Source organism: Pseudorca crassidens, chromosome 15 (assembly GCF_039906515.1).
Source record: "Pseudorca crassidens isolate mPseCra1 chromosome 15, mPseCra1.hap1, whole genome shotgun sequence".
Taxonomy (NCBI): domain Eukaryota; kingdom Metazoa; phylum Chordata; class Mammalia; order Artiodactyla; family Delphinidae; genus Pseudorca; species Pseudorca crassidens.
In genome coordinates this window covers 52,097,014-52,109,154 of record NC_090310.1, presented here as the reverse complement: position 1 = coordinate 52,109,154, position 12,141 = coordinate 52,097,014, and the positions used below count along the sequence as shown (strand labels likewise).

The following is a 12,141-nucleotide window of genomic DNA, read 5'->3' as shown; positions in this document are numbered from 1 at the left end:
ATGCTATTTTAAATTTAAACTTAATTTTATAGTTATATTTAACCTCTTATACTACTTACTACATTGATAACCAGAACATCAAGGAAATGCTTTAACAGACTTTTCAAATAATATATTTTAATCATATATTTTATTCCTCCTAGATACAAGATTAATCTAGGCATCTTCCTTCTTATTTGAGCCACAATATAATTTTCAACCTTGCTCTGAAAGGTACAAGATTTTCAGTTCTCTCACAGATAGTCCAAGTGCTTGATCACTGTGAAAATTTAAAGCTCTTATTAATAGGAACTCACTATTGCAGTATAGAATTAAATTTGCATAAGAACAGGTGACTTACTTTTTCCTACACTGCTTTTTCCTCCTCTGTGGTAGACAGAATAATGTCCCCTCCACAAGAAGTCCATGTCTTAATCTCTAGGACCTATGAATATCTTTCCTTACATGGCAAAAGGGACTTTGCAGGTATGATTAAATTAAAATTTTTGAGATTTCGGAGATTATTATAGCTTATCTAAGTGGGCCCAATGTAATCACAGCTGTCCTCAAGGGTGGAAAAGGGAGAAAAGAAGGTCAGAATGATGCCATGTGAAAAGTGCATTACTTTCTGTTGCTGATTCTGAAGATGGAGGAAGGGGGCCATGAGCCAAGGAATGTGGGCTGCCTCTAGGAGGTGGAATAGGCAAGGGAATGGATTCTCCCCTGGAGCCTTCAGAAGTGGGGGGTAGCCTTGCTGGCACCTTGATTTTAACCCAGGGAGACCCATTTCAGACTGCTAACCTACAGAACTGTGAGATAATAAATTTATGTTGTTTTAAGCCACTAAGATCATAAGTAATTTGATACAACAGCAATAAGAAACTAATATTCCTCCCTTCCTTCTTTATCTTTTAGCAAATAGTTATTAAGCATATTAGACATTGGAAATGAAAAGAAAACTGAGTTAGAAGATTGAAAATATTGCTGCTCTTTCTCCTATTTTAAAATTTAGAACTTCTGTATGATCCAGCAATTCCAGTTCTGGGTATTTTTTTTTTTTTGAAGAAAATAAAGAGACAAATTTTAAAAGATATATGCACCCCTATGTTCATTGCAGCACTATTTACACTAGCCAAGATATGGAAGCAACCCATGTGTCTATTGATAAATGAATGGATAAGGAAGATGTAATTAATGGAATATTAACCATAAAAAGAATGAGATCTTGCTATTTCTGATGACATGGATGGACCTAGAGGGTATTACGCTAAATGAAATAAGTCAGAGAGAAAAAGACAAATACCATATGATTTCATTTCCATGTAGATTCTTAAAAGCAAAACAAAAGAAGAAACATAACAAAATAGAGACAGACTCATAGATAGAGAGAACAAACTGGTGGTTGCCCAAGGGGAGATAGGTGGGGGAGATGAATGAAATAGGTGAAGGGGATTAAGAGGTACAAACTTCCAGTTAGAAAATAAATACATTACAGTGATATAATGTACAGCATAAAGCATATTGTCAATAATACTGTAATTACTTTGTATGGTGACAGATGATAAGTAGACTTACAGCGCTGATCATTTCGGAATGTATAACAATATCAAATCACTATGTTGTACATCTGAAACCAATATAAGATTGTAAGTCAATTATACTGCAATTAAAATATTTTAAATAAATAAAATAGAGAATTGAAATAATAGAACATGAAATATTTAATGATACCCAAGAAAATGTTCCAGACATTGTAACTTTGAATCTAAAGCTTAAAAAGGCATGCCATCTCTCACCACTAAATATTACCACTGAGGCAAAAATATTCTAGTAGGATTATTTTACTTGAAAGATAAAGAATTCTTTGTGGATGTAGATACATAAATTAATCACCTTTCAGGGGGAAAACTTTAGGCTGGCCTCAGACTTTGTCACAGCAACGTTAGATGCTAGAAGCAAGTCCTATAAGGTCCTGAAGGAAAGACAAGGTAAACCAAGAATTTTATATAAAGCCAAACAATCATTCAAGTATACAGTGAACAAACAGACATCTTGACATGCAATCATTAGGAGCTATGAATCCCACAATCCATTTAAAAGATACTAGAGGACAAATTTCAGCAAACCAAGTTTTAAATGGAGAAAATAGAGCAAATGGACTACCAGGGAATCCATTTAATCATAAGACTAAGACTAAATCAAATACCAACCAAACCCTGAAAATGTCGGAATAATATAAGTAACATTCAGGAAAGGAAGAAGGAGAAAAGGTGGAAAGTAATATAAATACTGATAATCTTTACAGCCAGTGTCAAAAATATTATTATAGACCAATAAAGCAAGTAACAGAAGTGAAAATATATTTAAAGCTACAAAAAAAAAAAAAAAAACACTAACAAAATAAAGTAACTAAATTTTGGGTGGTGAAGAGGAGGAAGAGGAATGGGGAAGAAGTGAAAACATATTACTTTCAACATTGCTTATAGCAAGGAGTAGTAATTAATTGTACTGATATAAATTATGGCACATCCATACAATGGAATGATATGAAACCATTAAAAAGATTAAGGTTGTTCTACTAGTGTGGATATCATTTCCAAAATAGACTAAATTTAAAAAGCAGTATAGTGTGTAAGAAGTAGAAAGAATACATTTATATAAGTTGGTATGGTAAGACTCATAGGCACAGGAATATGATTTCCTCCTGGTACTTGAAGCCTTGTGGGTGGGAAGTAGTCCTTACTTTTGAATTTTGTATCTTGTGCCTGTATTACCTATTTTAAAAATATATACTGTTATTTGTTTTGCAAGAAAAAGAGTTGGAATCCTGATTTTTTGCCCTCTGGAGTTTCACACTCCTTTAAGGTGAAACAGACAAACAGATAACTCTAAACAATGAGGCAAGTGCTATAAAATAGAAATGTACAAGGTGCTTTGGGGAAACATAAGAAGCTTAATTCCTCCTGGAGGCGTTAGAGAAGCTGAGTCTTGAATGGAAAGAAGAATGATTTAAGAGATATTTATAAAACAGAGTCAATCAATATTACTTAGTGAACGCTTCAGGTGTAATGTGAGGCTGCAAAAGAAGTAAAAAATGACTCACTGGTTCTGGTTCCAGCCACTCGGTGGCTTGCAGGGCCATTCATTTTTAGCTCAGCGAACACTTATTACTGCCTCACTATGTTCCAAGCACCATGCTGAGCCTTGAGGATTAGAAGTTAGATAAGAAATGGTCCCTACCCTCAAGGAATGTGAAGCAGTGTGGCAGATGGCTATGATGGCCTCAGTTATTCACCCTTCCCTTTGCAGCACCCTCCCATCATGGACAGATCACCCTGTCCTGTCCCTAAACATGGGACCCAACCCAGTGACTCAGCTGGGGCAATGACATGTTAGCAGACAGGACACAGAGGTTGGGGTCCCAGTAAGCCATCGACCTGCGCAAGTCACAAGAGCCTCTCTGAGACTTAAAATGTTCATCCATTAGGTGAAGTGATTGGATCACATGATCCTCTAAATCACTTCTGGGTGGAAAGTTGTAAAAACCCATTGTTTTTATCTTGGCTAGCATGAACCACAATGTCAAAAATGACTAAAAGAGGGAGATCAAAGAAATTTATTTTTGCATGTGGGTGAAAATTTTGGTCTTCCTGAGACATGGAGGAACAATCAATTTAACTGAATTGTGCTTTTGTTGTGATTCCAACCACATGGAGTCAGTGAAGGAAAGAAAAGAACATTGAGTCTTGTTGAACGTGCAATTGACATTTATATTGTAAGTTAATGTATTTTTCTAATCTTGTTGCTGCATAACAGAGATGGTAGGAACAAATCACTGTATTTTTTAAAAAGCTGATTTGTTCACATTGAAAGAATGGAGAGAAACATAAAATCATGCAATTAGGCCAGCAGTTTAGCAGCCTCATTAAGTGGTGTGTATATTTTCCATACGCTCTCATTTCATTTTATGTAATCTTGTCATAAACATCAGGTAGGTGGGAACCAGTGCACTCATTTATAAACCATATCCCATAGGTTAAATGCTGACATCCATATTTGAAGCTTTCTAATTTAAATCTAACAGCACATATTCCTTACACTTCAAGGAAAAGATTACAAATGTTTTGGCATCAGAAAAAAATAATTTAATTGTCCTTTGACTTACTTGGGAAAAACCCTTTTTTATCCAGAAATATGTCATAATTTATTTGCACTTTTGCATAAAGCACTGAGGAATTCACTTTACCATGACACAAGATAATCTTTATTTTCACAAAATAATCCATTAAATATGGAGTACTTAGTATACTATTGTCCTAGTAATAGGGAATACACAAGGAAGTGGGATCGGCTTTCAAGGACTTTCAAGTACACTTTTTAAAAAATCCCTGTAAAATTTTACCATCACAATAGATCAGATAAATACATTTTGATACATTAATACAAGGATGTACAATGCAACAATAAAAAGGAATAAACTATAGGTACAAGCTGCAAAGTGGATCAATCTCACAGACATAATAATTATGACATAATAATTATCGAAAGAAGCCAGGCAGAAGAGTACATTCTGCATGATTCCATTTATATGAAGTTCAGAAACAAAGAAGACAATTCTATGGTGTTAGAATAGTGATTAGTACCTGTGGTGGTGATGATGGTGGTGGTGGTGATGGTGGTGGTGTGTGTGCATGTGTGGTATTGACTGGGAGGGAGTATGAAGGAACTTTTTGGGGTGCTGAAAATGTTGATCCTGGTGGTGGTCATATAGGTATTTATATAAGTGAAAATTCCTCAAGCTCTCATTTAAGACTTAAAATATATATATATATATATATATATATATATTTATTGGCTGTGTTGGCTCTCAGTTGCTGCACGCAGGGTTCTTTGCAATGTGTGGGCTCTCTGTTGTGGCACGTGGGCTTCTCTCTAGTTGTCGCGTGCAGGCTCCAGAGCATGTGGGCTCTGTAGTTGAGGCACGTGGGCTCTCTAGTTGTGGCACGTGGGCTTAGTTGCCCTGTGGCATGTGGTATCTTAGTTCCCCAACCAGGGATCGAACCTGCTTCCCCTGCATTGCAAGGCAGATTCTTAACCACTGGACCACCAGGGAAGTCCCTCATTTAAGATTTTCATGCTTTATTGCGTATTTTATACTTCCATAAAAACAATTATCACCATCATCATCACCATCATCACCACCATCATTATCACACAGTGGGTTTGAACCTCTACATTCTAGTCAAATTCTAAGACTAGATCACACATGGAAAATTCTATTCTCAAGTCAAGTTGTTTGGAATGGAATTAGATGCTCTTCTCTACTTTTCTTCTTATCTTCCCTTTACACTCCAATCAACAATTGATTTGGGACTTCCCTGGTGGTGCAGTGGTTAAGAATCCACCTGCCAATGCAGGGGACATGGGTTCAAACCCTGGTCCAGGAAGATCCCACATGCCACGGAACAGCTAAGCCCGTGCACCACAACTACTGAGACTGCACTCTAGAGCCCGTGAGTCATAACTACTGAGCCCACGTGCTACAACTACTGAAGCCTGCACACCTAGAGCCCGTGCTCCGCAACAAAAGCCACCACAATGAGAAGCCTGCACACTGCAATAAAAAGTAGCCCCACTCTCCACAACTAGAAAAAGCCCGCACGCAGCCAGGAGGACCCAATGCCACCAAAAATAAATAAGTGAATTAATTAATTAATTTTAAAAAAGAGTTTAAAAAATTGATTTAACAGAAAGTTTAGTGTTTTGTTCTTTTTTTTTTTTTTCCAACTGCCATTGTGTTCTACATAAACTGAATCCTCAGGCAATTTTCTTGATTACCATTCTTTTTGGTTCTCAGTGCCCCTAACAAGTTTTAGTGGAACAAGACACACAAGGTTAGTGAGGAGACACCCTGGGGCAGAGACAGCCCATGTCAGGTTGTTTTGTGCGCTGCCCACTTTTGAAAGATTATGTCCTTAATTAAGGCAAACTGGACAAATGGGCCAGTGGTGACTTTTTCATTTCCAAAGACCGCACGTAAAGGGCTAGGTGGAAGCTGCGATTAATGTACCACTTTAAATCAGGACAAGAGATGTACTGCCCTTTCTCTAAAAAGAATGCAATATGATCTTTTGCAAACACAGGTGTGACTATTAACTTAAAGGTCCTCATTTCTCATATCCTCTATATGTTGTTTCATATAAAGCAACAATAACACATAGGTTTTAAAAAAATTGAAATAAGGAACTGAATGTTAATTCTCGTAACAAGATGTTGCCCCAGAACTGAAAACTAGAGCCTTTTAAGTACAAAGACATGTTCAGGGATCCGCATTCTTGAGAAAGAACTGGGTCTAGGCATCCCCTTGTGACGGAAATAGCTCCATCTTATCTGCCTCCTTCCCTACCAACTTTTTAGCCTGCCCGGGATGGGCAATTTTCTCTAGTTTCTCTGTACTTCCAGTGGACACTGTGGAAGGCTGCTGGGATAACTTTCCTGTGTGTGCCCCACCCTACAGTGGCCTGCCTGGCATGTGAGTCCCAGCAGTAAGATGCACTGGGCTCAACTGCCATGGAGAGAACCATGGGGCTTGGAATAAAAGGAGCAGAGCTAGAGGGAGGGGACTTGTGGGAGGTCCAGAAGGACCTTCCAAGGGCCTCACTATGTCCTCCACAGCAGAAAGCTGGCTCTGGGGACACCTGCCCCAGTGTCACTGGTCTCTTATCCAGAGGAGCAGCCACAGTGAGTCAAGCAAGGACCACGATGGCTGCAAGGATAGACACTCATCCCTTTCTTTCCTCTTTTCTGCCCAACGCTGGAGGAACTAGGCCTTGAAGGTCAGGTGGCAAGGGCAAGGGGCAGGAGACAAAGTGTTTAAGGGCTAGATCCTGTGCCACCAGCCTTCCACTTCAAGGAGTAAAGGATCCAGCTAGAGCCTGCAATGGGGACTAGATGGGATTTAAGTTGAGTCTAAAGTTGAATATTTAAAAGTCTAAGTTTTAGAACTGAAAATGATAAAATCTGCCCATGTGGAACCACCGCTATGTCCTTTTAATGGGCTCCCTTTTTGTACTCTTGTCCCCATGGGCATTCTCAATGCAAGCTCTCTATACTGTCAACCAGATCATGTCCCCACCCTGATCTACACCTTCCAATGGCCTTCCATCACACTTAGAGTAAAGCCCAAAGTCCTTTCTATTGGCCTTCCACGGTCTGGCTCCCTGCTGCCTCTGTGACCCCAATTCCACCCACTCTGTGCCTCACTCTTCCAGTCTGGCCTCTTTTCTGTTTCTTGAGCATGCCGAATACACTCGTGTCTCAGGGCTTTTACTGTTCCCTCTGCTGGAAACACTGTTCCCCAGATATGCACATCTCTCTCTTTATTCCCATCTCTGTTCAAATGCTGCGTCCTCAGAGAGGCCATCCCTGATCAAGGTTTCAAAATTGTTTGTTGAGTGAATGACTGTCTGAAATGTTATTAAAGGGAAGAAGAGACAAGTTCAAAAGAATCAAATTGAACTTTGTACTTCAAAATAACATTTAACTATTTAAACCCTCTAAATTGAGGTTCCTTAATAAACTCAATATTAAAGACCTAGCAAAACAGAAAATGACTGCTGTGATTTGGTCTACCAATATGTAAAACTAAAGATAGGCTTAATCTATGACACTCTGAGTGAACCCTAGGGCAGGGGGGTTACTTTTATGGAAGGTGGTGTATGTAGTAGATTCAGGGAAAAAAAAACAAGCACCAAAACATAAAACCTCTCTATTTTGTTCTCCTCCCATCAGAAATTGAAGTTCACTATTTTTCCATACTTTGAGTTTGGACATGACCATGTGGCTTTCTTTGATCAATAGGACATTAGCAAACGGAGGTATGAAATGCTGTTTTAAACTAGGGCTTGCCTTCCTTTGCTCTTGGGAGCCAGGAGCTCACCATATAAAAAAGCCATATGGAGAAAACACCCTGTCATCCTAGCCATCCAAACTCCACGTGCCCATCTGCATGAATGGAGCCAGCAGAAAACAGCAGACAACTGCTCTGCTGATTGCACGAATAGTTGTTGCTTTAGGCCACTAAGTTTGGTGTAGTTTTTACACAGCAAGGGCTAACTGATGTACTATATTTGGAAGTACTATGTTCCACTGTTAAAACAGTCAAGAGACATAGACGACAGCTTCTAGCTCATCTGTCTATGGGTGGTACGCAGAGAATACAGGAACTTACACAGGAAGTCCTCCAGAACTGGGTTCGAAACTAGCTACATTACTTATTGGCTGTGTGAGCAGTTGGCTGGGACAAATTGCTTAGCCCTTCTAAGCCTTAGTTAAATATAAAATAGAGAACAGGCCTAAAATACTGACCCAACCTCAAAGTCTAATCTGAGGACCATGGCACTCGAGCTTGTCAGAAATGCAGAATCTCAGGTCCCACCCCAGACCTGCTGAATGAAAATCTGCACTTTAACAAGATCTCCAGGTGACTTGTGTGCACATTACAGTTTGAGGAGAGCGGTCATAGTACCCTGTCATCACTCAAGATCACCACATCTCGAAGACTCCAACAGTGAAGAGCCTCACAGCTTTTCCCTGGGATCTTGCAGGGAAACTCAGTCTAGGCTATTTTTCTTGGCTTCTTCAAAAGGCTCGGTGGCTTCCAGCTTTTCTCAGGGCTCAGCAAAGATTGCAGTTTAGCGATTGAACTGAGGAGTTGTCAGCGGGCCCTCAGCCCCCTCCCACTGAAGGATGCCCAGTTGGTAAACTTTTGATCACCCTCCTCTTTGCTCTGCCTGAAAAACGCCAGGATGTGTCAGGAGAATGAGCCTTTTGCATCTACATCTGCCTCTAGTCCTTGGGGCCTGGCTATTGTTTGCGCCCACTTCCCCCCTCTACTCCCCACCGCTCAGTAGCGGCCAGGCTCGCTCTTTCCTCCTGGCCAGCCGGACCAGCTCCTGTGGCTGAGCATGCCCAGTTGAGCTGCTAGCGTGGCCCCAGTCCCCAATGCGCAGGTGCCACGTCTCCGGGTTTTGGTGGCCGCCGGCCCAGATGAGGAGGCGGGGTGGCTTCGGGGAGGAGGGAGCCCTCCCTGGAGGGAGTCCTGGAGCCTCACGTTATGAGGGTCCACACAAAGGGTGATGCTAAAGGGAACACCATTAGGGTCTAAATGCGTGGGTGACTCAGAGTCACCTGGGGCCGAATTAGGGCCGAAAACTGGCTGGAGCTGCGCCCCAGCATCCCAGGGACCAAAGTCTGGGGGGTTTGCGTCTCTGAGGTTGCACATGGGGGAAGACTTTTTGGAACCACTTAATCTTTCTGTGGCTCAGTTTAAGCCTCCGGGGTTGGGGGGGAGAGAGTAGTACCTGCTTTGGAAGATTGTTTTAAGAATTACAGGAATAAAAAGCCTTTATGACAGTGCCTGAAGCACTGTAAGCGCTTTATGTGTTTATTAAACAAAATATAAACAAATAAACCCTCGCCAAAGGCTTTGGGTTGTCAGCTTTCGCCAGTCCTGACCCCTGTCCACTCTTTAACCCCCACCCTAGCCCCAGGGCCCACAGCCGGCTGCGCGTCTAGAATCGGAGAGGGGTGTCCCCCACCCCTTACAGGTGGTGCTCGCGAGGCGCCACGCTGTGCGTCCCCCGACCCCAGGAGCGGGGCACGCGCGGGGGCGCTGGGACACCAGGGGGCGGCCGGAGAGACCCCAGAGGAGCGCGCTGCGGGGCGGCTTCCCCGGGCGCCCCACCTACCGTTTCCCGGCGCAGCCCTCCACCCAGCCCGGCCGCCACCCCTGGAGCCCCCTCCCCGCCCCGCTGGCTCGCGGCCGGCCCGGCCCCTGCCCACCCCCAGCCCGGCCGGGAGCGCCGCACTGGGCATGCTCCGTAGCCCGGGCAGGTTGGGGCTGCGAGGCGACAGCTCGGGCTCCAGAGCCGGGAGGCGAGAACGAGGAGGGAGACTCGGGGGCTGGGAAGGAGGGAGCGGCCGGCCGCGAGGCCCGGAGCCGGGACACGCCGAGCCCGGCGGGAGGGCGGGCGCAGCGGGCCGGCGGTGCCCCGCTGCTTGCCTAGGGAGCACCCGCGGAGACCCCCGCCGGGGGCTGAGGTGAGAACCTAGCGCCCTGGAGGCAGGGGGCGGGGGCGGGGCGGGGCGGGGGCGGGGCGGGGGGCGGGCCCGCGCGCCAGGAGGGGGCTCGGCGGCTGGAGCTTTCTGCGGGGAGGGGGTTGGTAGCGCCGGGAGCAGTTAGTGAGCCGCACCGCAAACAAGAGCTCACACACACACACGCGCGCGCACAGTCGCGCGCGCACCCACTGGGTCTCCAGGCGGCGGCCGTGGCCGCATCCTCGGCAGCTGCTCCAGGCAAAGTGACAGGTAGGAGAAGGCTTTCCGGGTCCCGCCCGAGGATGCTCCGGCCCGCCCGGGCCCGCTGGGCTTGTTTGCTCCCGGCGGGTGCGTCCCGGACGCGCGCCCGCGCGCGCGCACCCAGATGCCCAGCCCCGGAGCCGGTGCAGGTGCCGGTGCCAGGCGCCCGGCGCGCGCGGGAGGCGGGGGTCCCCGCCGCCACCCCCTTCCCCTGTAGTCATCGCCCGCTGGGTTTCCTTAGACTCAGTCCAGACATTCGCCGCTTCTGGCTAGAAATAGCTCGGCTCGACGTGAATATGATTATTTTGGTTGGAAATTGTCGGCACCGTGCAACGCCATGTAAATGTGTATGCGTGTGACTCTTCTTACCTCTTTTGGGGAAATAATAGAAATGACTGACCATTTCCACTTAAGACAACACTGACAGGCCGGCACTCTTTGGGGGCTGTGTTCCAGCCTCCTAAGAGCATACAAATGATGGAGACTAAAGGTTGTCTTATTTTCAGAATTTTGAAGTTGCCTTTTCCGTAACTAATTAGACCCTGTCTACATAGTACAATACTTCTGACTGTAGACTTTGTAGGCAGTACTGTTACAGAAGTATGGAAATACGGAGTTCTTCAATTTCCCAGTGTGACTCAGTGCAACTTAATCTAGAATCATAAAACTAGCATTTGTTTTTTCTAGAGAAAAATGCAAAGGCACATTATAGTTTCATAAATGTGCATGTGTTTGGGAGATGGCCCTCTGACTTTTTTTTTTTTTTCTTTATGACTCTTGAGGTGATTCTACCTATTGTTCTAAAGCACATGTTCGAAATTTAATTCTGGCCAAAACGTCCATGGAAGGTCACCATTTTTACCGTAAATGTGATACATGGTGGCCTGTAAATTAAGTTTTGAGTGTGTGGAGATAGCTGTTTAATAATTCTGTTTCGTTGGTAATGATGTCATTCAAACTTTAGCTATATAACATCTAAAATAGTTATTTCCCCTTTAAAGAGAAATCGGGTTCATAAAGTAGACTGACCAGTAAAAGCAACTAGTGACTTTATCTGGGCAGTCTATCTACAAGGTTAATAAGGTGTCCGAGGAACTGTATTCTTCAGAAAAAAAACATATTTGTGTGTGTGTGTAAATTTTAACTTTATCCTTTTTGTTTTTTCAAGACTCTTGGTTTCAAAAATACATGCTTGAACTGAGAACCTAATACTTTGTGTGCTTCAAACTTCAGTGGCCTAAGTTATTAGAATCATGCAGAAGGACAAAAATTTAGCTGGGCAGGGGCATGTGATTTAATCTGCCCTTATCCGTATTATGTAATCTAGAATGCTGTGTTTTGATAGGACAGTCTTGCATATTTTTCAGCTGGTGTTTTTATCTATTATGTCATCTTCCTTTTGAAGTTTAATAAATGATGGCCATCTTGAAAGAACACCTGTTTTCATAAAAATTCACTTTTTAAGCAGAATAACATTTTTTATTGGCATTTTTATGGACAGGAGAGACTTTGCTGCCATAACTAGTAACGCTTTGAGAGTAACTTATTATAACATATCTGTGGTAGCCCATATTAGATTACTGATTATACTTTTCTACAACTATATTATTATTCAGCCATCCCAACTTAGTTTTGATTTAGCTTTGATATCACTACCTAGCTCTGAATTAATCGCTGGTGAAAATGCTATTCTACACGTAACTGTCAAAACAGAATTTCTAAGACTCCATTTGATCACTGGGTACACGTTGATATGTGTTGGGATAATGCTACCTTTATTTTACAAATGTACACCCACACAGA

The 12,141-nt window shown here is 43.2% G+C and overlaps 1 protein-coding gene across 4 annotated transcripts in view; it reads left to right on the top strand.

Moving 5' to 3' along the window:
• The first annotated feature begins 9,911 nt into the window (after positions 1–9,911).
• PLCB4 (phospholipase C beta 4) overlaps positions 9,912–12,141 on the top strand; it is a 420,918-nt gene continuing 418,688 nt past the window's right edge. For 2 of the 4 annotated variants that reach the window (XM_067707497.1, XM_067707492.1), the window contains exon 1: positions 9,912–10,080. The gene's annotated coding sequence lies outside the window, so the exon portion shown is untranslated. Of the gene's footprint in view, positions 10,081–10,199; positions 10,348–12,141 lie in introns of those variants that run through there. The other 2 variants (XM_067707493.1, XM_067707494.1) reach the window with 1 other exon arrangement.